This window comes from Pan paniscus, chromosome 7 (genome assembly GCF_029289425.2).
Source record: "Pan paniscus chromosome 7, NHGRI_mPanPan1-v2.0_pri, whole genome shotgun sequence".
Lineage (NCBI taxonomy): Eukaryota > Metazoa > Chordata > Mammalia > Primates > Hominidae > Pan > Pan paniscus.
Window position 1 is genome coordinate 145315707 of NC_073256.2, and position 22218 is coordinate 145337924.

At 48.2% G+C, this 22218-nt stretch overlaps 1 protein-coding gene across 8 annotated transcripts in view; it reads left to right on the top strand.

Annotated features, from left to right (window-relative positions):
- LOC100971826 (uncharacterized) overlaps positions 1–22218 on the top strand; it is a 243979-nt gene that overhangs the window by 69466 nt on the left and 152295 nt on the right. For all 8 annotated transcript variants that reach the window (XR_008626508.2, XR_010113025.1, XR_010113023.1 and 5 more), the window contains one exon: positions 14623–14791. The gene's annotated coding sequence lies outside the window, so the exon portion shown is untranslated. The remainder of the gene's footprint in view (positions 1–14622; positions 14792–22218) is intronic.

Sequence of the window (22218 nt, forward strand, 5' to 3'; positions counted from 1 at the left end):
TAGGCAGGAGCCACGGTGCTCGGCCAACACAATTGTTCTTAATATATTCATGGAGTTGTGCAACCATCACCACAATCAATTTGAGAGCATTTTGATCACCCCAAAAAGAAATCGTTTTTATTAGCAGTCACCTCTTTATTCCCACAATTCTCTGCGTGCTAAGAAATTGTTGAGCTACTTGTACTACAAATATACCTATCCTGGAATGGTCTTTTGTGCCCGGCTTCTTTCACTTGGTGTAATGTTTTCAAGGTTTATCTGTGTTGTAGCATAGATCAGCATGTCATTTCTCCTTAGGGCTGAATACTGTTTCCTAGCACAGGCATACTGCATTTTTAAAAATCTACTCATCTGTTGATGAACATTTGGGGACAGCAAAGCTCTAGTTGAAAAATCAAGATGAAAAATCAAAAAAATATAGTTGAAAAAATCAAGAAAATGTAGTTGAAAAATCCAGCATCATGTGATTAAGGCCAAACTCAACTTCACAAAAGAGAGCCTCTACTATTTTGGGAAAGATCTAGAAGGTTATCTGTAAGCATATGGTGGATGTTACAATGTGTTCAGTGGACACGCCATTCAGCTTTTATTCAGCACTTACCATATGGTGGGCACTATGGTAGGATTCATTAATTAATTTACTGAAAATAATTATTGAGATTATATAGTCTTGTGAAAAGATTTATCAGAGGCTGCTCTGTGAATTTTAGAGGTTTTTTGTTTTTGTTTTTTTTGAAATGGAGTTTTACTTTTGTTGCCCAGGCTGGAGTGCAGTGGTGCCATCTCAGCTCACCGCAACCTCTGCCTCCTGGGTTCAAGCGATTCTCCTGCCTCAGCCTCCCAAGTAGCTGGGACTACAGGCATACACCACCATGCCTGGCTAATTTTGTGTTTTTAGTAGAGATGGGGTTTCACCATGTTGGCCGGGCTGCTCTCGAACTCCTGACCTCAGGTGATCCACCCACCTCAGGCTCCCAAAGTGCTGGGATTACAGGCATGAGCCACCGTGCCCAGTTGAGTTTTAGACTTTTTTGGGGTGTAAGAATGGGAGCATGAGTTTGTGTTCTCAGCTCGTTTCATTTGATTTCAGATGTCAGCTCTCTTTAGGAGAGAGGCGTGGAGAAAAGGTGGGACTCTCTGCAGTCCTGTTCTTGTTCTGCCCACTTCCCTCCAGTCATGGTCTCTGGCCGGCTCTCTTCTCCCCAGAATGGTTCTTTTCCTGCCCCTGGTGTCCCTCTAAGACCCAGATGTTTCCAGCACCCATTTGAGAGGCTGATTCAGCCCAGGCAGTGTCTGGCCTAGGGAAGGTGACTGCAGGAAATGTTAAAAAATGGGGGCTGTTATCATTCCTGAGCATCGCACAGTCCCTCCGTTGTGACTAATTGTAGTGGTTGTTGTTGAAGGGCTGCCCCAGGTCCCCCTCCCTGGACCGGTACACTCACCCCAGCTGCCGAGACGGCGGCTGCTAATGTCCACTGCTGCTAATGTCCACAGCACCCCTTCTCTGGAGATTAGCCTTCCTCCAACTGGAGCTGCTTCATCCGGGAAGTTGCTCACCCTGCACCAGCCCTGGCTGACTCAGGGGTGCAAAGGGCTGCTCCTCCTTGTTTCCGTGTGGGGTAAACTCCATGGTGCAGTTCATGTTCCAGGGCATCCTGTGGATGGCCTGAGTTGGTCCCCAGCCGAGACCACCTCCTTCCCTTGCCTGGCTCTGCCACCTTCCCTTCCTTTCTCCTGAGGTTGCTCCCTGTTAAATCACACAGACAGACATTCCCTCCTCAGGATCTGTCCCCGGGTGCCCACCCTCAGACATTATCCGGCAACACGTTCCCTTTCCTGAGTCCCCTCTGATGATGTATCTGACTTGGAGATCCTTGGCCTGCTCGCTCTCTTTTCAGTTCTGTTCTGGAGAATAGAAGCTTCCTGGGCTGGCCTGTTGAGTGTTTTGTTTGGTTGGTTTTGATTTCCAAGTCTTTTCAGGCTAATCGGACACGAGGAAAGGTCTGCATTGAATCACAGCCTTGGCACTGTTCCCCCCTTCCTTCCCTCCTCCGTTCATTCCCCCGAACATCCTTTTCTGTGCCGACAATGACCTCAGCAGAAAGGGGAAAAGGACGTGGGAAGGCTGCATGGGAAACTCATGGAACTTGGTAGCAAACAGCTCTGGGTTCAAGTCCGGGCCCTGTTGCTCAGGAGCCAGGCACTCAGTTGTGGTGGCTTCTCTAACCGGGAACTTCTTCTATGAAAATGGGACTATTCGTCTCTACTCCTTGCATTGTTGTGGGGATCGGAAATAATCTGGGTCAATGATGTGGTGCAGTGACTACCATCGAGGGGACACCCTCTCCACACAGGCTGGAAAGACATCCAGAAGGAGTCCTGGGCTCCCTCACCACGCAGGGGCTCAGCCTCGCCAGATAGTTGTCATCACCCATCCAGGCCCGTTTCTGGTCTCATTGCTTTTGTTCATGTACTTTCCTCCTGGGTTGCTCTTCCTTTTCTCTCTGACCTGTCAAAAAGCCCCATTGTAAGCAACATTTAAATGCTACCTCTTCCATGAAGCCCTTTTGGATGCCTCTTAGGGGGATGAGTTCTTTCCATCCTAGCACTGCTTGCTGCATGGTCCAGGATCTGTGGGGCCTGTCTTCTTTACAACTTTGCTCACTTCATGAATGTGGGGGTGTATGAAGAGTGTGATGAAATTAGAGGCTATGTTCTGGAGTCAGACTGATCAGTACTGGGATTCTGGCCATACCCCCTCCTTAGCTGGGTGACTTTAGGCAACTGACTGTACCATCCTGAAAGTCATCTGTAAGCTGTGCTGACCCCCCAACCACAGAACCCTTGTGCCCGCTGCAGGTGCTCTGTCAGCAGTGACTTCTCACTACCTGGCATCCTCTGAATTCACGAGCAGTTTGAAGAATGAGCAAATACTGAGCAAAGCTCATAGAATTAAATACACACAGACCTGTGTAAGCTAACACCAAGCTAAGGGTTAAATACTTTCCAAAAATTCTCAGTGCGGTTGGTGGGTGAGAAGGGCTGTCGTCCCCTCTGGCTGCCTTGCCAAGCTGGTAGAGGGGCCATCTCCCACTACCTACTGACAAAGATTCTTTGCTTGACCCAATTACCCAATTTAATCAGACACTTAAGTCTTTTCCTAGGCCCATCTGTGTACTTCCTGTAAAATCTAGTTTTAGCAAAAAACTCTGCTGAGTCAGTTTGGTAAGGACCACCGGCCGTAAATATCTTCCATATCTGATAGATAGGGTTCCTCATCTTCTACCACCCTCCAGATGATGTCTGGTCACCCTGGCCTGCCTTTAGCAAGAATCTTGATAGGTTGATTTAACCAGAATCCCCCTTACTCCTGATGTTGCCTGTTAGTAATTTTCTATCCTCTGACCCCCACCCTGCTTCTTGGCTGTGAATTTCCACTTGCTCAGGCTGTATTGAGTTGAGCCCTATCTTTCTCCTACACTGCAAATTCCCATTGCCGTGGTCCCTATACCTATCAGGATGGTCCTGAATTGTCTTCTTTACCATCTGCTCTGCTCTGCCAGAGCTTAAGCCCAGGCAGCTGAGTTAAAAGTGTGACCAAATGGATCATCTTGTCCCTGAAAATTGGGACCTAAGCTCGATTCCGAGATTTAATCATGGCAGAGGAGTTTACTCTGCTAACCACCATCACCCCACCCTATCCCCCAGAGGGGTGCGGTGGGTAAGGGGGTGGCAACTGGTTGTTTCCAATCTCCCATCTCTCTCTGGCCCTCCTCTGTCTCTGGCCTCCCTTCTCCCTTTGAAAGGGACACAGTGCTGCTCACAGCCTGTCCTGCTGCGGTGGCTGCAGAGAGGGGCTGAGAATAAGCTGAGGCAGCCCTCCAAATACAGCAGGGCTGGGTTGACCTTTAAATAGATGGGCTCTGGGCCACTCAGTTCCTGGAAGTTTGAAGAAAGTCAGCCTTTCAAGTGATGCGACTTCCAACCTCAGGAAAGATCGCTGTGTTTGTAAAGGGTATAATTTACTGTTGCTTTTGCACTTCATGATATGCGGCTGCACAGCCAGTGGGAGCCAGCATGCCAGAATTAGGAGGGGAAAATCCTCAAGTATTTTAATATACCCCTACTTAGAAGCAAGATAAACATATGTATTGTACTTTGGGACAGAAGCAAGGGGGGTTTAGCGGGTGGGAAAGGGAGAGTCCTGGCATTGCATGAAAGGTCTTTTTAAGCTGAACTCTGAGGGTTTTCAGTTTTTCATTTTTCTGTTTTTTTTTTTTTTTATTTGTAAGCAAAGCTGGCATGAGCAAATGATGCCAGGATCTACTTGGCTGTGTAAGAGCTGTAGTCCCTCCCCAGACAGGCAGACTGCTGGAACCCTCCCTAAGCCATAAACTAGTACACCGTTTTGCCTCGCCCAATTAAAAATGACTGGGTGTGGGTTGTCATCACAGTTGACTTAGATGATTTACTTTCTTCCAGGAAATCTTCCTCCCAACTCTTGCTTTGCAATTAGGCAAAAAAAAAAAATAAATGTTAATATGTTCTGTGCTCCCAGGGAAAATTTTTAAAAAGAAAATAAAACACTTTGGGAGGCCGAGGAGGGCGGATCACGAGGTCAGGAGATCGAGACCATCCTGGCTAACACAGTGAAACCCCGTCTCTACTAAAAATACAAAAAAAATTAGCCGGGCGTGGTGGCGGGCGCCTGTAGTCCCAGCTACTCGGGAGGCTGAGGCAGGAGAATGGCGTGAACCCGGGAGGCGGAGCTTGCAGTGAGCCGAGATCGCACCACTGGACTCCAGCCTGGGTGACAGAGCGAGACTCCATCTCAAAAAAAAAAAAGAAGTGTCAAGGTCATGAGTGTCAGGGAAAGACTGAGAAATGGTTCCAGACTGAAAGAGACTAAAGAGATGTGAGAATTAAATGCAAAGCTTGATTCTGGACAATTGTCAAACCTTGGATGGCTGGGAACGTTAGATGTTAGTTACGTATCTGTGTCAGCTTCCTGATCTTCCTATAGAACATGGTCCTAAGGGAGAATGTCTTTGCTTTAGAAAAATACACATGGAAGTACTCTGTAGCGATAGGGCTTCAGGTCCACCACTCCCTCTCACGTGCTGTAGGGGAAAAGGATTTGCTGTGTGTTCCCAACACGTTTGTGATTATTTCACAAATAACAATAATTAAAAAAAAACCAACCTCTGGTGGGGCGGTGCGGAATTATTATTATTTTTTTTTGGGACAGAGTTTCACTCTGTTGCTCAGGTTGGAGGGCAGTGGCATGATCTCAGCTCACTACAACCCTCAACTCCTGGGTTCAAGCGATTCTTGTGCCTCAGCCTCCCAATTAGCTGGGATTACAGGCATGTGCCACCAGGTCTGGCTAATTTTTTTGCATTTTTAGTAGAGACGAAGTTTTGCCATGTTGGCCAGGCTGGTCTCGAACTCCTGACCTCAGGTGATCCAACCACCTCGGCCTCCCAAAGTGCTGAGATTACAGGCGTGAGTCATCATGCCTGGCAGTAATCTTTTCAGTGGAGAATAAAATAAACCCGGGTTTGAATTCTGACCCTTTAAATTTACTCAGGGTTTGACTTCAGCCAGGGAACATAACCTTTCTGTGCCTCGGTTTCCTCATTTTTCAAAACAAAGATGGTGTGTGTGTGCATGTTTGTGTGTATCTCTGTCTATGAGTTGTTGTGAGTAGGAATGTAGGGGCCCCAGCAGGGTGTGTAAAGGTACCAGTTCCTGGGGCGTCAAAGGTTTTTCTTTCCCTTCGTACCCCCTCGCTGACATGCCCAGGTCTGTCTGTGTAGAGCAGTGGGTGGATTTACAGACTCCGCTGAGAACCCCCTTATAGCATATTTTCAGGTTCTTGATGATATCATGGGCTGTGACCCTGGGAGTTTAATTGGAATGAATTTCAAGGTTTTGTTAAACTTGGCTAGAATCTTCCTATATCTCCAGCAAGAGCTTGATGGGGTTTTTGTTGTTGCTGTTGTTTTTGAGACAGGGTCTTGCTCTGTCACCCAGGCTGGAGTGCAGTGGTGCCATCACTGCAGCCTCAACCTCCCAGGCTCAAGGGATCCTCCCCTTCAGCGTCCCTAGTAGCTGGGACTGCAGGTGCGTTCCACCACACCCAGCTAGTTTTTGAATTTTTTTGTAGTGATGGGGTTTCACTATGTTGCCCACGCTGGTCTCAAACTCCTGGGCTCAAGCCATCTGCCTACCTTAGCCTCATAAAGTGCTGGAATTGCAGGTGTGAGCCACTGCTCCTGGCCAAGAACTTGGTGTTTCTTATTTCCAAGCTTATCTCCTCTGTTATTTGCTCCCAGGGAGACCCCTTTTCCATTTATGTTTCCAGGGTGCTGGGGGGAAGTGATTGCCCTGCATCTCTTTTGCCCAGCCACCAAACCCAGTGCAGACTCTGCTGAATGCAGGCCCCACCTCTGTATTTTACTTATTCCGTTTCCTGTCTTGAAGGTGGGGGCACTATGTTTATCTCTAGGACCCTGACTGGCTCATCATTGAAAGCTTATTTTGTGCAAAGCATTGTTCTGAGCACTGTGTGTATATGATTCTGCTTCATCCTCTGTAACCCTAGCAGTCCGGTCAAATAGTATCATTTTATAGACAAGGCAACTGAGGCACAGAGCAGCTGAGAAGCTTGCCCAGATCACACAGCTGGAAAGTGGTAGAGCTGGAATCTGGATGGGTGCTGGCAGCCTGGCCTCAGAGTCAGGGCTAACCACTGAGCAGCACTGCCACCCAATGGATGGGAGTCTGCAGGATGAGGCCATGGGAATTGATTTCACTCAGCGCGAGCCAAGCAGAACTCCCGTCCAGACCTCTGTCCACCACCCTAATAAAGCCAGTGTTTACACAGGCTGGAGGTGCTCATCAGATGTTTTTGCCAATCCCCAAATACGGCCAGGGCCAGAAAGTGAGAGGGGTGCCTATTATGTAAGGCCCTGCGGCTGGTCCCCAGACAATGCCACTTCCTCGCTTGGCGCTGTGTGACTGCATAACAACGGGTTACTCATTTCCTCTGGAAAACTTGACAGGGCCTCTTTGCCCCATTTCCTCCTCCCACCCCATCCTCAGGCTTCCTCTATTGAATTTTCTCCAGATTCCTGGGAACACCACCATGGAGGGCCTGGCCTTTGGCGGTGGACAGTCTGTGGCTGGGTGGGAAGGTCAGGAGTGGGGCCTGCCTCTTTGCTGGGAATGCCGTGCACTCCCAGCCCACTTGCCCCATGCCAGCACTCGAGGCAGGTGAGGCCCAGCCATGGGTATGAGGTGCTCCCAGGGCGGGATTAGCCTCAAGGAGGCAGGGGGTCCGTGTTTCTGCTCCTCTCCCATTACTAACGGGTGTCTGCTTTAGGTTTGATCTCCCTCCCTTCTGCCCCTCTCCTGGTAAAGGGATGAATAGTGAAGGCCTTCCTTGGGAAGTCTGAGATGGATTACCCCAAGGAGGCTCGAACATGGGAGGACATGCGAGAACTATTGTCACATAAGTTTTCTTTCTATCCTGTCTGCAGGACTTCGCAGGTGAGCAGTAACGGAAATCAGCCCCGTTTACTCCTCCCAGCACCTGCCTTATCCAACTCCCCACGCTGTGGCTGAGTCCCAGCCTGCTATGGAAGCATCACTGGACTCCCAATGAACTCTGTACAGATTTCGCTGTTCGTAGACATGGTACCTGATGGACACCAAGCTACGTACAGCTTCACCTTCCACATCCAAGGCCCCTTCTTTCTTTGCTAATAAAAAATAAAAACATAATACACATTATGTTTCTATCTTATAATACACATTTCTTATTTTTATCTCAATAAGCTGATAGATATATAGTAGATATACACATCTCTGACTGTACATACATACACAAACACACACACACATGTACATGCATGTATATGCGTATCTATCTCCAATGCATGTGGAGTGTTGTGCCAGGTCATCCTCACATTTAATTTTTCTGTTCTATTTATCAGTCTTAAGGATTGTCAGGCATTAGGGATTTATCTATAGCAATTTGGATCTTAGCAGTTCTTTTCATGGGTTATCTTATTTTTTCCTTCCAACAACCTTGGAGGCTATAAAAGGGCATATTATTGCCCTTTTATAGATGGGAATTAATTTATTAGCAAACTCAGTTTCATGAATTTTTTTTTCTTTTGAGATGGAGTTTCGCTCTTGTTGCCCAAGCTGGAGTGCAATGGCACGATCTCGGCTCACTGCAACCTCTGCCTCCCGGGTTCAAGCGATTCTCCTGCCTCAGCCACTGGGGCAGCTGGGATTACAGGCATGCGCCACCATATCTGGCTAATTTTGTATGTTTAGTAGAGACGGGGTTTCTCCATGTTGGTCAGGCTGGTCTCGAACTCCCAACCTCAGGTGATCCACCTGCCTTGGCCTCCCAAAGTGCTGGGATTACAGGCGCGAGCCACTGTGCCTGGCCAGTATCATGGATATTTTTAAAGTGCCTGTTGAGTGTTGGGCACTACTATGTCCTGCATTTAGAAATAGAACTCATTCCTATTCTCTGCTTTCCCATGGAGAGAGACACAAACCTGCGGGTATAGGTGGGTATAGTTTCTTAATGGGCACACCATCGTAAAGTGGAGACCCTGTGCGTGAGATGTGTGCTGTGTACAGGGTGGGCGGGAGACAGACTGGTGAGGGGATGATGCCCTTATGCTGGAAGGGGCAAGATGAAGCCTCTCTGGGTTTGGTGGGACCTTGGAGACATCTGCCTAGTGTGTGGTCACCCAGAGGCCAAGGATGTGCTGTTTCTACTTGCTTGCTGCTTTCTCTGGGAGTGGCCATTTCTTCCAAGGCAGTGTAAGAGCCTGGGCATAGGAGCCAGGCAGAACTGTGTGGGGATGTTGCCTCCATAGCTTTCTAGATGAGCAACCTTAGGAAAGTTTGAACAGTTTCTCTACATCCTGGGTTCTTCATCCATGAAATGGGAATTATTGTTTGAGCCTCTAAAGCGAGACAGTCAAATGAGATGGGCATTTGAAGCCTTCAGCAGGGTTCCAGCCTCGCAGCTAACTCTCAACTAACTGTGATGGTTACAGAGCTGTAGGTTGCTCATAAGTCAACATTGTAGTTGCTGGGGCCATCAACTCAGCTATAGGATACAACACTGAGCCCTTTTCACTACCCTTTGATGGGTCTCCTTTTCCCTAGTGTGGGCCATCGGCTAAGGTGATTGAAAAAGGGCCTTTCATGTTTTCAAAGGGGCAAAGAAACTTCGGTAGTTGGTTGGGCATTTTATTGAGTAGAGGTGACTCCATGCAGTTCTTTTTGGGGGAAGGATGCTGCACATTCCAGGGTTTAACAAAAATTTATTGAATGCTTACTTTGCCCCAGGTACCTGTCTTGGTAAAGGTGATAAATAAGACAGCCTCATCCTCATCTTCATCAAGCCACCAGTCTGGTGGGGGTGACTGGGGTGAGGAAGCTGAGGCATTGGGCCCCTTGAAGCCTTCCCTCTGGGTGTCTTCCTCCCCAGGATGGTCTGGGCTCTCTTGGGATGGGAGGAAGTTGGTCTGAAAGTGCCTCAGTGATCGCTGAAATAGGTTTGCCAAAGATAGAGGGGAAAGAGATGGCCAGCCTTTGTTTAGGGACTCCCAGAATGGTCTTAGGTCAGGAAAGAGTGAATGGGTACATTTCTCCCAATTTCTGGGCTGGAGATTCCAAACTGACTCCTTCATGGCAGGCTTCCTTATCTCTGCAACATTTGTTTACATGTTCCCTTCATAGATTTCTAACAGGATGAAGACTTTGTTCCTTGGGGTAAGGGTCTACCTCCAGGTGTGTGGGGAAAAGTTGAGAAGCTGCTAAATTCTTGGCTTTGACTTATCAATGGTTTTTCGGAGGGCCTGGAGCTGGGATGGAACTGATAAAATTTGGTAATTGCTTAGGCAGCCTCCACTTTTGTTGCTCCTGGGGCCAGATGGCATTGGGCTAGAAACAATATCGGGGAGTTCTGTTTGGTTTTAACTGCTGTACCTGGGTGCTGTGTTATCCAACCAGGCCCTCTCCTAAGTTCTCTTCTTTTTTTTTGAGACAGAGTTTCACTCTTGTTGCCCAGGCTGGAGTGCAATGGCGCTATCTCACAGCAACCTCTGCCTCCCAGGTTCAAGCCATTCTCCTGCCTCAGCCGCCGTAGTAGCTGGGATTACAGGCATGCGCCACCACACCCGGCTAATTTTGTATTTTTAGTAGAGACGGGGTTTCTCCATGTTGGTCAGGCTGGTCTCGAGCTCCGGACCTCAGGTGATCCGCCCGCCTCGGCCTCCCAAAGTGCTGGGATTACAGGCGTGAGCCCTGTAATCCCGGTGCCCAGCCAGTTCTCTTCTTTTTTTAAGCCTTTTCCTTTAGAAGGAAGAAAACATAATCTATATGCTGGCTGGCTCTACACAGCAGCAGGCATCACAAGGGGTTTTTGTCTGCTTTTGCTTCTGAAGGTGAACCCACTATCTATTTAGAGAGGCCAGGTCAGGGTGTGTGTGTGTGTGTGTGTGAGTGTGTCTTTTTCCCTAGGGTGGGTATTTTCATTCAGGAAGGTGTTGTTATGATCCCCTGTTGTAGAAGAAGCAGTGAAGTTTTAGAGAGATGAAGTGCTTTGTCTGATGTCACACAACTGATAGATGACAGAATCACATATGTATTCAGGGGTCTGGTCCAAAGCCTAGAAAAAGGTGAGCCATGCATGGCCCGATGGCACAGAGCATGAGCTCTGGTTGCACAATCGTGGGAGGTTACTTAATCTTGAGAAACCTCAGTTTTCTTATCTGTAAAATGGGACAGTATGTATCCCAAAGGGCCATTTTGACCATTTATCAAAGTCAGGTTCTCCTCCGTATGGAGCGGAGAACAGTGTCCAGCATGCAGTACATGCTCTGATGATCTTGGCTGTAATGACCATCCTGGTTAGGGTGGATTTGGCCAAAAGCTGGAGTAACTGGTGGCTTCCTGATCTGAGAGGTGTCAGTGGGTGGTGTGGGCCAAAGATTGAGAATCTTGTCAGGGGTGGCCACGTGAGGGTGGAAGTGGTTTGAGTAAGGAATGGTCTTGAGGTAAGAGTTGTACAAACAGTGTCTTCTCTCTCTCTCTCTCTTTTTTTTTTTTTTTACTTTTTTTTGAGATGGAGTTTTGCTCTTTTTGCCCAGGCCAGAGTGCAATGGTGCGATCTTGGCCCACCACAACCTCCGCATCCCAGGTTCAAGTGATTCTCTTGCCTCAGCCGCCCGAGTAGCTGGGATTACAGACATGCACCACCCACGCCCGGCTAATTTTGTATTTTTAGGAGAGATGGAGTTTCTCCATGTTGGTCGGGCTGGTCTCCAACTCCCGACCTCAGGTGTTCTGCCTGCCTTGGCCTCCCAAAGTGCTGGGATTATAGGCGTGAGCCACCCCACCTGGTCAACAGTGTCTTCTCTAAGCAGAACTGTAGCCCTGAAGCGCCCAGGCTAGAACTCTCTATTGAATGAGGGGATCACTCCATTGTGCCAGCTGCTCTCATATTGCTTTGATGGCCTTTCTCAGAAAGGAGAAAGGTGGTGCTGGGTGTGGCTTTGGCTTCCTATGGCCGCCCCAATGCTGGTCTGACACTTTCTGCATCTGGTTTGTGGTTGGATCTGTGCATCCTACCGCTCCACTCCATGTCCTGGCCTTGGAGAAATCATTTCCCTCCCGCCATGATTGTCCACCTTCAAAGGTCAACAAAGGCAGTAGGCACTGCTGAGCTCTTGCAGCCTTCAGGGCCGAGCTGCTTCCTCTCCTGCTTCCTGTGAGGGGTTGCTTGAGGGTGCCTTTAGGAAGGAACCTCACCCCTAATGTAACTTGAGCAGGTCTTTGCTCTAAACTCTTCGCTGGGAACATACCCTCCCGTGGGACTTGGCATGGCACCCACCTCTGCAGAGCCACCTGTGCCACAGAATAACCTCTTCTCCCTAGACACACTGTGTGTCCTTGGTTGGATTCTCTAGATGGGAGGGACCAGCTGAAGCATAACTGTGTATGTTCACATGTGTGCCTTGGAAGAGTTTTATGCAGGAAAGGATTTGTAAATCAGAAAAATGAATGCTGGTATCTAATTTCCTGTCCCCGTTTTAAGTCCAGACCAAGTCACCTAACCCCTCGGGCTTGCAGCCCGCATCATCCACTGGGTGATTACCTTGAGTTATCTGGTTCAGTCCCTTTGCTGTGGGCACCCTCTTTACCTCTACAAGTAAACTGCAATTAATCTGACAGCAGGGGCAAGGGAACTGACGAGTCTTGGGTGCAAATCTTGAGATGCTTTGGCACATTATCTAATTCATTCTTTTTCTTTTCTTTTTTCTTTTCTTTTCTTTTTTTTTTAGACAGGCTGGAGTGCAGTGGCACGATCTTGGCTCACTGCAACCTCTGCCTCCTGGGTTCAAGTGATTTTCGTGCCTCTAGCCTCCTGAGTAGCTGGGATTCCAGGTGTGTGCCATCACGCCCAGCTAATTTTTGTATTTTTAGTAGAGACAGGGTTTCGCCATGTAGGTCAGGCTAGTCTCGAAGTCTGGCCTTAAGTGATCCACCCTCCTTGGGCAGGGTACCACCTGCCTGAAAGAAAATGCCCACCCTAGGGAAAAAGACACACACACACACACACACACACACACACACACACACACACACACACACAGAGAGAGAGAGAGAGAGAGAGAGAGAGAGACCAACGTGGCCTCTCTAAATAGGTAGTGGGTTAACCTTCAGAAGCAAAGGCAGACAAAAACCACTTGTGATACCTGCTGCTGCGTAGAGCCAGCCAGCATATAGATTATGCTTTCTTCCTTCTGAAGGAAGACTCTGGGATTACAGGAGTGAGCCTGGCCCCAATTCAATTCAATCTTTATGGGCATCGAACAAGGGCATTATTTATTACCCATGGTTTACAGAAGTCAAACCCAAGGCTCAGAGAGGGAAGACATTTTTTAGTCTCACTGCGAAAGTGACAGAGCTAGAATTTAGTCTCTGTCATGCTAAATCGTGCTACATGCTCCGTCTAGTTCAGAGCCTGTGTGGAGGTCGACACTGGAGTCCCTCAGTTTTCCTCATTAGGCTCCTGGTCTGATTCTTCCAAGATCAGTCTCTTTCCCTCAGCGGAAGCCAGCTGGGAATCACTGGCCTTGTAACCTCTTCAAGCGACCTCCTTGGGATGTTCACAAGGAGCATAGCCATCCGGAGAATGATACTGTTTTTTCCTAGGGCTGGGATGGGGGTGGTATCCCTCACATCATTCCAGAAACAGCGCCAGCCCTGCTTTTATCAGCGGGGGCCACAAAGAGGCGACAAGCCCTGATCAAATATGAGCGAGATTGACAATCTCAGCACTTTCCAGGGAAAGGATGCCGTCCCACATGGCTTCAGGCCTCCGAGGAAGCCCCATCCTGAGACAGAGAGACCCCAAATCACAGTGTGTTTCCTTTTGGCCAGAGATGAGGCTTACTCATCTCAGACAGCTGTGTCCACGGCATGTTCCTCAAGGACAGCTGCTCCAGATGAAAAGAAGAGATGCTCCCAGAGCCTTGAGGGGCTGCTGATAGGAACCCAAGGCCTCACCCTGGGGCTGTATCCTGTGGCTTCAAAAATATATGTATTTGAAAGCTTCTAGCAAAACAGATTACACAAGAACGCAAATGTAAGATCCCTTTGGGATTCTAACTTTTTTTCTTAAGGTGTTTAAAGAAAAATGACACCCTTAAAAAGAAATGCCATTTGTTTTCAAAGCTGCAGCACCAGAGGACATGGAAGAGAAAGGCTGAAGTGTCCCTGAAAATGAGTGAAGATTCCAGTCTGTTTTTACTAATGTCCAAAATCTTAGGTTTATTGCCTTTGCGTTCCTCTGCCCCAGGGTCTCTGTGTGGCAGGCGAGTGGGTCTCATTCGATGGTGCAGTCATCGTGTGGCAGAATGCATGCTCACACAGGGAAGTTGGTTGAGCGTCTCCTTTGAGCAGTCCTTCCTCTGGTGAGGTGCACAGGTGGGCATCATGCCCATTTCATAGATGAGGAAACTGAGGCTGAGAGGGATGCAGCAATTTAGGACTTCTGGGTGATATCACAGAAGCCTCATTCTCTTTTGTGGCATGTACCTTCTCTATTTGGGAAGTTAAATTGGACTATGGGGATTGGACCAAGGGGTCTTCTTGCTTCCGCTTTCTCTAGGCCAAGGCTTTGCAGTTATGGAGGAAGAAAGAGCTGGGGTCTGTCTTGGCAACCCTGTGACTCTTCTCCCCTATCCTCACCTGCCCTCTCACTTGACCAACATATTTTAAGGGCTCCATGTACAAAGGTGGGGCTGCGGCCCTTTCCCAACCAGCACCGTGGCCCTGTACCCTGATATGGGATGGTTAAGGCACACAGGCTTCATGGATGGGGGCCTACGACCGCAGATGGAGCAGAGGTGGACAGGGTATGGTCCGGCAGGTGGAGGTGCTGGAGAAAAGCCGCGTTAGGCAGCACGGGAGCCAGGTGCGGGGTCTCTCAAAGCCTCGAGTCCCTGGCAGTGCTGTGCTCTGTGAGGCCTGCTTTTGACTCCAGGGCACTGACACTCATACCTTTTGCTTCTGCAGCTGACCACACTCCCTGGAGCCTTCTCCCGAGGTGCGCGGGTGACCTTGGCACATACAGCCATCGTGATGGTACTTTAAGTGGAGGCTGAATCATCTCCCATTTGAGCTGCTTGGCACGTGGCTCCCTTGGTGTTCCCCTTTTACTGCCAGGACACTGAGATTTGGAGAGGTAAGTGGCTTACCTGAGGCCATGTGCTAACAGAGAAGATGAAGAGATGATTGAAACAGGCCTAAGACCAGACCTAAGGGTCTGTACATTTTCCACATACTTTCCATATCTTTAGAGGCCTGACCAAAGCAGATCTTTTCCTTTCTTCTAGGTAAGTCCAAAGGCACCTGCCTGCTGGGCCCACTGTTTTCTAACTTTCCTAACTTTCTGATCCCTTGGAGGTGATGATCAAATATTCTAGTCTGAGGCATTGGGATACATGGTGCTAGGTTCTGAGACTGCGTCAGGCCTGAACCCTGCATTTTGTGGAGGTGGGTGGGAGAATGTTCCCCCAGGGAACATGCCTAGACACGGGGGACAACAGTTGCCCTCATGGGGAGGTATCTGTTTACTCGCTGTTATGGGACCGCTTTCACAAAACCACTGCAGGTGAGTGAGTTCCTGCTGAATATCAGGCCTGGTGTCTCTAGACTCATTATTTCCCCCACCCAACCCCTATGTTAGTTCATCTCTAGCCACATTTTTATTGCCATCATCCAGGCCTGGACAGGCCAAGATCTTTTAACAATTTTAATTACTGAAAATAATAACTGCGTTTTTTTTTAAAGCCCAACTTTTGGTAGAGTCAGCCCAAAATACAGTCTTTGTGTTGCCATCTGGGAACTGGATTTGGAATTGTTCTTCCATGAGACTGCAGAGCAGAACGGCAGGGCCAGAGGTCCCACGAGCTGGTCAGACCCGGTTCTGCTCCTTGCTGGCTGAGTGACCTTGGGCATTGTGATTCATATTCTCATCTGCCTTCAAGTGTGGTTACGAATGCTTTTTATCCTGCTTATCAATTTCTATGATTGCCATAAAATATTAACACAAATTTAGCATTTATATAACATAATATATTAATGCATGGTTTTTTTGGTGGGGGGTGGTGGAGGGGCAGTGTTGAGACAGAGTCTTGCTCTGTCACCCAGGCTGGAGTGCATGGTGTGATCCTGGCCCACTGAACCTTGACCTCCAGGGCTCAAGGGGTCCTCCCACCTCAGCCTCCAGAGTAGCTGGGACTACAGGCGTGAGCTACCACACCTGGCTAATTTTTTGTATTTTTTGTAGAGACGAGGTCTCACTATCTTGCCCAGGCAGGCCTGGAACTCCTGGACTCAAGTGATCCTCCCACCTCGGCCTTCTAAAGTGCTGGGATTACAGGTGTGAGCCACTATGTCCGGCTCATGTCCAGTTATCTAGGGCAGAGGTCAGACACGGATCTCTCCAGGCTAACATCAAGGAACCTGTAGGCTGCCTTCCGTTCTGGAGACTGCAGGGGAGAGTCTGTTCCTTGCTCATTCTGGATGTTGGCAGAATTTGTTTCCTTGAGGTTGTAGGGCTGAGATCCTGTTTTCTTGCTGGCTGTCCAGCTGCATTGAGCTTCTGGAAGCCTCCCCGCTAGGCTTGTGGCCTCCTCTCTCCATTTTCAAGTCCAGCAATGGTGGGTCCAGTTCCTTTTAGGATTTAAATCTTTTCTCCCTCTTTCTTTTCACCGCTGTGATCTCAGCTAGAAAAGATTATCTAATTTTAAGGATTCATGTGATTGGACTGGGGCCACCCTGATAATCCAGAATAATCCCTACTTCAAGGTCCTTAGGTTTAATCACATCTAGGAAGTTCTATTGCCATGGGAGGCAACATATTCACAGGTTCCAGGAAATTCCGACATGGGCATCTCTTTGACTGGAATGAGGGGTGGCAGGTATTCTGACACAGTACCTCAGAAGGGTTGCTGTGATGATGAAGTGAATGGAGACATGCAAAGCACTTAAAATATTATGTAGAGCCATGTGAATTTGGCAGCATTGAATTGTTGACCTATAAAAGGTCAACTTAATAGTATCTGGTCTATAGTAAATCTTCAGTAAATGTTTGCTGTCATTACTCTAGTGATAGAAATGTCATGCTTTATTTAGCCAGTTTGCTATTGTTGGGCATTACTTTTTAAAGAGTTATTATTTTGTTATTATAGTATATATGTGAACACCGTGATCATCATGCCTTTTTCAGATTTTATTCTGATTTAGGGCAATGCATGTCTTTCCAGGCCACACTCAGTCTCCTGCTCTGGTGCCAGTGTCTCTCTGGCCTGAGGGGCCCCTCTTTCTTGCAGAGCCCCTCATCCAGCACCAGCTCAGCTCTGGGCCATGTGTGTGGGGTGGGACTTTTCTCTTTTGGGAAGTGGGCCATGCCTCTCCTTCCTGAGACCATCCCCTTTGGCTTCCTCGGGGCTCTTGGGTCTTCGAACCAGCCTGCAGGGCACCACCCCTGTGGGCCCATTTTTGTCAGGAAACGACTCCCTTCCCAAGGGCACCCTGAGTCCCAGGTCCCCAGGCCCACAGATGTTGGGCCCTCAGAGTGTGATCCCATGTCCCCAGCTCTGTAACTCCCTGCATGTGGCTCTTAAGCCTCACAAGCCCATGTTTGCCTTGGCCAGACACTTTCACCTGTCAGTTCTGCCAGCTGGGAAGTGTCATCCCCACTGTGTGAATGTGGAAGGGTTAATGAAGAATTTCCACGGCTTGCCTAAGGTCGTTGAGCAATGTGGAAGGGATCATGGAGAATTTCCATGGCTTGCCTAAGGTCATCAAGCTGGCATCTCAACCCGGGTTCATCTGCCTGTGATGACAGGAAAGAAATCAGGTGTGATTCTGTTCTTGTTGACCCATAGCCACCTCTCTCATTAAGGCTTCTCCTGCAGGCAACTACACAGCCAGTGGTGGGAAAGCACCTAATTTACATCTTCATGCATTGAAACTGATGTCACTCACCTCTCCCCCTTGACCTGGAAGAGCCCCTGAAGGCTGCCATAGGGGAAATGATAACCCATTCTACAGCTGCTGAAACTGAGGCCTAGGGAGTGTCCAGAGCTTTCTGAGGTCCACCATGTACTGTTGACCAGTATGAGTGATAGCCACCTGGTGTCAATGTTGAAGGTTCTCATTCAGTAGAGCTGGGTTCAATTCTGACTTGCCTGACCAGCTGGTGCCTCATTTTGCTCTAAGTATTGGAGCCTCCAGCTTTATTTTCTTTCAGTGGGAAAGACTGTGAGATTCAGTCCCTCCTTGAAGCTAGGCATCGACTCTCCTATCCTGGGTGCTGTTTAGGTAGTGGCTGTTCTGAAGTGGCTTTGGAAAGCCTGGAATGAAACTGTCATGTCCAGTGCTGAGATTTGTATAAACTGTCAATTTTAACTGTGATTATTATTCCTTAGGATTTGAGAAATAAAATCTGAGGAGGGAGCAGGGCCTGCCTCAGGGCCTCCTCTCCAAGTTGAGTGACCCATCTTCCCAGGTCTCCTTTTGTTCTGTCTTGAGCCTCTCTCCTGAGGTCCTGAAAGAAGAGAATGTGCTGTTGTAGGGGGCCTGGAAATGTCCCATGGACCATCTCGTGACTCAGTAAGATGATGTGTGTCCTCTGGGGACAGAAGGAGGTCCTGCACAGAGTGTTCCTGCCCGTTGACGCCCTCCCCAGATCCTAACGCGAAGTCTGACACATAGTAGCCTCCCGGTAATCTTAATAAGCAAAAGGACACATTTCTCAAGTGATCTTAGCACCATTTCATGCAATGAATTCCAGCCCAGCCCTTTATTCTGGCCAGCCCTGGTGGGTCCATTAGCTGCAAAAATTAGTCGTGCTCAGTTTTAATGCAAATGACTAAGTATTACTTTATTGTATTGATATATAAAGAAGCTCTCTTTGTATGATATCAAGACCATGAAGAAATTGCAAAGACCATAGGTAGGGTCTACAGCAGAGTTTCTCAGCCTTGGCGCTGTTCATATTTTGGGTCAGATGATTTGTTGTGGGGGCTGTCCTATGTATTGTAGGATGTTGCTCGGCATCTCTGGCCTCTACCCACTGGATGCCAGTAGCTCTGTCAGTCGCAACCCCAGCTTCCAGTTGGGACAACCTAAAGTGTTTCCAGACATTGCCACGTGTTCTTTTGTGGTGGTGGTGGTGGTGTGTGCGTATGTGTGTGTAAAAATCTCCCTTTGTTGAGAACCACTAATCTAGAGACCACCTAATAGGGCTGACATGGGCTCTTCCACAGAGCCTTCTGCTTAAAGAGAGATAGGTTGATGGACAGTTGGATTTAGGGAAAAGAAAACTGAGTTGAGGGTTTAAAGTGAATTTCATCCCCAATGTGGAAGATGAGTGTTCCGTTCCTGGCTGTAGGACGTGGAGCATGTTACTCCACATGTGGGAGAAAAAAATCATCCCATCTACTTCAGGACTTTTGTGTGATTAAAGAGGCAAGATAGTCTAGTGCTTTTCATTCCATGCGCACTCAATAAAAAATAGGGGTTATATTTATGAATAGTAACAAAAAGCCTCTTAAGGAAAATTATTTTGGGCCCTTGTTCAATGTTCAGTTGACCATTTATTTTTAAAGAGATGGGGGTGGCCCAGGCTGGAGTAGAGTGGTGCCATCCTAGTTCACTGCATCCTCAAACTCCTGGGCTCAATCGATCCTCCTGCTTCAACATCCCAAAGTGCTAGCTAGTATTATAGGCATGAGCCATTACACCTGGCCCATTTGACTATTTTTTCTGCTTGATTGTAGAGAAGGGAATGTAAGTCATGAAGATCTAAACTATAAAACCTGCGTGGCTTAGAGGCTGAGCATGGATTGTGGTTTAAGGAAGCCCCAGGTTCAATTTCTGGTTTTGCCACTTGCTAGCCATGGTGAGACCTTGCCCAGCTTTCATACTTTCAGGTTCTTTGTCTGTAAAATGGGAACAATAAGAGTACTGACCTCACCGGGCTGTTGTGCTCCTGGCTGTGCTGCCAGAATGGGCCCTCCTTTATTTGAATCCCTCTGCCACAGTTGTCCCATTTTTTTTTTAAATGGTGACCCAAGTTCCATTATGGACGATCAGGCATTCAGGGGAAGGAGGGATCCAAAGCAGAGACAAAAGCAGCCAGCCAGCTCATCCCCTCTGCAGCTGATACCGAGGAGGAGGATGACAGTGGGAAGAAGCGTGGCCATATGGCCGGCAGGATGCCTCACTGGTAACAGTCAGCCCGGCCCCTTTGAAGTGGTTTTAAGACCAATTTGGTAACTTGATTTGGAAAGTGGTATCGATGACTCCGAGGGCGCAGGCTGCTCATTAGCTGCTGTCTGGGCCCGGCAAATTGGTTTAAGTGGAATGAAATTGGTTCCTTCCCTCCCCGTGCTCATGGCTGAGGTCCAGGCCCGATTGTAATGGGAACCTCTCCTGGGCAAAGGACATAGAAAAGCTTTCCGGGGAGTCTGACCCTCTTTTCATATGTGAATTCTACTTTCCTCTGGGGGTCAAGGCAATAGGCTGATAAAACATAAAAATGAACCTGAAGTGGGTGGGGTGAGTGTGTGTGTGGGAAGTTGGATCAGAGGAGAATGAACAATGAACAGTGGCCGAGTATTTTTCAAGGGCCAGTTAACCATTCCCCTGTTGAGACACTGTGCTTGATGCATTTTTTTTTTCTTTTCTTTCTTTCTTTTTTATTCTCCCATATTACAAACACTGCTGGGAGGAACATCCGCACGTGCTTCCTTGGTCACTTATGTGAGAGCTCATCCAGGATCTATACCCTGAGGCGACTTCACTGCCGTGGAGGCTAAGGAACATTTTCTGTTTTATAACACGCAATCACATTGCCCTCCAGAACAATCATGCCAATTTACACTCCCACTGACTGTACACAAGAGCCCTGTTTTCCCCCAACTGGTCACCCACATTTGATAGGTCAGAATTTTGCTTTTTGCCAGTCTCATGGGGGTGATGCCATTTCTGGTAGTTCCCCTGATTGCCAGGGGGATGAGCAGCCTGCCCTCAACTGCTCCATGCTGAAGGCCCTCCAAAGGCAGCATGAATCCTCACAGTTCCCAGCCTGTGCCCTGACAACCTAGGAGGACACGCTGGTCTGGTCCATTGCTTATCTGAAACGATTCCCTTTCCCTGTTCCTTTTGTTGCCTTGAGTGTCAGTTTTGGACCTCCCACTGAGCAGTTTTTTCTGTCACGTAGCCATAGACAGGACTGAGTTCTTTGGAAAATAATCACATCCCACTGTTGTTCCCATCCGTTCATTTTTTCCTTCAACTAACCAACATTATTCAGCACTTTACTCAGCACAGGATGTGGAACCGAAGGCCTGGCTTTTGGGACACTCACCGTCCCCAGTCAGCTCTGTGTCCTAGGGAGAGACCCATGAGCTCTCTGGGCCTCCTTTTGTTTCTCTGTAATAAGGGACTAAAGCTACCAGCCTCGCTGCGGGTTGGAAAAAAGAAAGAGTTAGTAACACATGTGAATGTGTATGAAGGGGTTTAGAGACAGACAAAACATTGCACCAAGGCAGGGCTTGCTGGAGTGCAGACCCAGGAAAAACACTGCAGGCCAAATCGCTTCTGGTCTGTCAGGGTACCAGCCACACATCCAAGGCAGGGAACTTAGGGCGATTGGCCTTTCTGCTCATGCTTACTCTCCCAAGCTTGTTGGGTTATTATCATGCACAAGCCATTCAATCGATTGTATTGGGTGCCTAATATATCAGACACTCTTAGGTGCTAGGGATGTAAGAGCAAGCAAAACAGACATGGTTCTGCCCTTGTGGGCTGTATAGACTAGTGGAGGAAGGGGGAAGAGGTTAAGTATTTGTAGGAAGGTGAACCCCATGTTAAGAAAGCATCTTCCATCTTTCAAATGTTTCCAAGTAGCCTGTTACTCATGATAGCGAGGAAATGGTGGTCATCTCCATTGCTTTGGTAACTAGTTTGTGTCTGAGAAAGTGCTGATTTCCAAGAAAAGGAAAGAGACCACGGATGAATGATAGCAAGACTATTAAATAGGAATACAAAGAAGAGCTCACATTTATTGAGCACCTACTATATGTGCTGGACCCTCTTGTAAGAGCTTCATACAAATTAGGCAGACAGGCAATATTATTATCCCCATTTTACCTACAAGGAAACTGAGTGCAAAGTGACAGCTTTTCTGCAGAGCCTGTGCACAGGGGTCAAAGTTTGGGAACACATTGCCTTTCTTTAATCTGAAACTATCTGCTGTTGGTCTCATTTGTTGAAATTCCTAGAATCCCAGAGAAGTAAGTTTTAGCTTTCTTCTGCCAGCCCCGGTCAGCCTGCCTTTGACCCAAGGCCATAGTAAGTTCCAGAGTGACTTCCCGTCTGTTTTATTATCCCTGACAAAGTGATACAGTATTGTGTGGTGGCTGTGGATGGCGTGTAGTAGTGTTTTCCTTCTCTTGAAAAGCAGCTGCTGAGTGGTGGAGCACAGAGGTATTCCCTGAGCCCCAGCTTGTGCCCATGGTAGGTCCAGGGCGTTTGGGGGAAGGAGACCGACTCTAGGTGGTCCCGTCTGGTTTCTCAGGGGAGAAAATTCATAGA